The sequence below is a fragment of the Bison bison genome, unplaced genomic scaffold, assembly GCF_000754665.1.
Source record: "Bison bison bison isolate TAMUID 2011002044 unplaced genomic scaffold, Bison_UMD1.0 scf7180017864516, whole genome shotgun sequence".
NCBI lineage: Eukaryota > Metazoa > Chordata > Mammalia > Artiodactyla > Bovidae > Bison > Bison bison.
Genome location: NW_011495069.1, coordinates 454,827 through 457,687, shown reverse-complemented (window position 1 = coordinate 457,687; position 2,861 = coordinate 454,827). Strand labels below are relative to the sequence as shown.

General features: G+C 62.7%; 1 protein-coding gene across 1 annotated transcript in view; it reads right to left on the bottom strand.

The window, feature by feature from the left end:
• The window catches only part of ARHGEF10L (Rho guanine nucleotide exchange factor (GEF) 10-like), a 161,886-nt gene that overhangs the window by 44,855 nt on the left and 114,170 nt on the right, over window positions 1-2,861 (bottom strand).

Genomic DNA, 2,861 nt, shown 5'->3' with positions numbered 1-2,861 from the left:
CCCCCCCTCCCCCCCACCCCCTCGCACAGGGGAGGCGCGCCCGCCGCCGGGCTCTCCTCCCCTGTGCGAGAGGATGGGGGTGAGGAGGGCCTGTTAGAGACAGACGAAGTCGTCCACGGGGGCCCCCCCAGACCACGCCCACATGCTGACCCCACCCCTGGATGCTCACTGCTGCCCCTGCAGCCCCCCTCCCCGTGGCAGCCAGCGCCGTCCTGCTGAGCCTCTCCCCGACCTCGCGGTTCCCCTCTTCTGCCGGGTCCTCGTCCACCTGCAATAAAATCCAGACTCCAGACTCCTCCGGAAGAGCTGCGAGGACCCTGCTTCCCCGTCAGCCTCACCCTCAGCAGCAGGCCCCACTGGGCTAGGTTTTCCTCTGCGGCTGAAACAGGACCAGCCCGCAGGAGGGCGGACCTCTGCCCTTTGCCCTCTGCCCTCTGCCCTCTCCAGGGCCGGCTCGGCTCCTCCTCGCTGAGGCTGACGCTGAGCCCCCGCCTTCTCAGAAAGGCCTCAACCGACCATCGCCCCATCCCCCCACCTCCATCGCTTTCTGTCTCAGCCCTACGGGTGTGCACAATGGCCCTGACCACCATTTCTGGCTTTTATTAACAGGCTTGCGTCTTTTTCCCTCTGTGTGCGTGTGTGCGCAGGCGCACAAGTACACGTGTGTGCACGTGTGAATGCACGTGCGTGTGTTTCATGTCCTCGCGTGTCCACCGGCCTCCCACTACACCCGTTTTCTGGGAAGGCTGGAACCTCCCACACCTCCTGCTCTGCTCCACTCCATCCTTCACACGGCGCGGCACGCACAGCGGGCCCTCATGCCCTCGTGTGGCACGAACGAAGCTTCACCCCGAGCCCCATTTCCCGGATTAGCCAAATAAGAATGATGGCCTCCAAGAGCAGTCACCTCCCCAAGCCCCGCTCAGCCCAGGGAAAGCGCTGGAGAAACAGGGCCAACTGGGAAGGGCGTGGAGCTTTGTTCTCACAAGATGAATAAATCCCAGAGATCATCTGCATGGCCTACAGTCAACAGCTCTCAATTATGTGCTTTGGGCTTCCAGCTGGCGCTAGCGGTAAAGAACCGGCCCGTCGATGCAGCAAATGTACGCGACACGAGTTCAGTCCCTGGGTTGGAAGATCCCCTGGAGGAGGGCATGGTAACCCACTCCAGCAGTCTCGCCTGGGGAGTCCCACGGACAGAGGAGCCTGGCGGCTGCAGTCCATGGGGCCGCAGAGCCGGACGGACTGAAGCACCTGGGCACGCACTGCGCACTTTAACATTTGCTCAGAGGATAAGCCTCATGTTAAGTGTTCTTATCTCACACACACAAATAATAACGAGGCAGAGCGCAGGGGGGAAGTTTGCAGAGGACGCGTTTGTTCAGGGCATAGACTGTGGCGATGGAGTTCACGAGGTATGCTTACCTCTGAACTCACCCAGTCGTGTACATGAAACACGCATGGCTCTTTGTACGTCAGTCACACGCGCAGGGGCTTTACGACTGCCATTCCACCAGACAAAGGTGATGTCTGGGCGCTGGATCTGAGGCTGAGAAGGCGAGGACGTTCACAAATGCAGGGATTTGTGAACAACCAGCTCCTGCTCCGGCAGAGGCTCCGGCGCCGGCCCACCCCCTCGAGCAGCGGAGTCTCTGGGCAAAGAGCTCCCTCCCTGAGTGGGCCAGGGGCACCCCCAGCGCCAGGCGCTCCGCTCCACCGGGCCCTGGTTCCCGCCACTGGGGAGGAGAGGCCACCAAGGAAAGGTCAAGCTGAGCCCAGGACGCGCACCTCTGTAAGCAGACGGCCGTGTGCACCGCACTTCACACTTTCCAGGGCGCTGCCCCATGCACCCGCCCACAGCCAGCAGGGAGCTCAGAGTCGCGGCCCCACTTGCACAGGGCGGGCGGGGGCGGGCGGGGGCAAAGGACAGGGCTCAGGAGCCAAGGAACAAGCCCCCGGAGGCAGGCTGCACAGCACCTGCAGGACAGGGGAGAGCTGAGACAGCCCGCCCGCCCTGGGGATGCAGCCTGGCACGTCAGGACCGCCCACCACCCCTGGACAAAGCCCAGGCGGTGAGTGAAGAGTATGGCCCTGCTTTCAAGGCGCTCACAGTCAGGCGGACCCAAGGCGCTCACAGTCAGGAGGACCCCCGCCTCGGCAGGCAAGGGCCCGGGAGAGCGGTCCGAGCCCACCTGCCCGCCCAGAGCTCCATGAGTGGAAGCGTCCGCTCCCCCATCACCGTGTCACCCCGAGCTCCGTCCTCCCCTCCCTTCAATGCGCTCCCAGCCCATCAAGTCCTGGCAATTTATCCTGTCTCTTCCTTTAATGATCTGACCTTCTCCTTCCAGATGGTGCCTTCCCTGCCTGCGAGTGGGAACGTTAACAGAAAATGGGGCTGTTGTTCCCCATCTGCCGCTGCCATTGTTCCCGTCACAGACCTGGGGCAGCTGAGACCGAATCAGAAGCCTGCCTCCTCGGAGACGGAAAGCCCATGTTGGGTAAGTGACATTAAGCACGACTTCCAGCTGACATTAAGTGGGGCCTTATTTAGAATCGGCTGTGTCCGCCAGCACCCACCCAACCCGGGGGTCCTTGCCCGCGCCCCAGAGCCCTCGGGACCGCCCGCCTGCCGCAGGAGGCTGACTCTGCCAGCTCTGCCAGCGTGGCTCAGAGCCACACACGTCACCTCTCGCAGCCTGTGGCCTCGTCTGGAAAACGGGGGAAATAATTCCAACCGTTAGGAGTTGTGAGCACCGGGAAGGCTGTACACTAATACCCAGGGGCGCCAGACACTCAAGAAACGGAACCCAGGGGCTTCCCTGGTGGCCCAGTGGTGAAGAATCGACCTCGCAAAGCAGAGG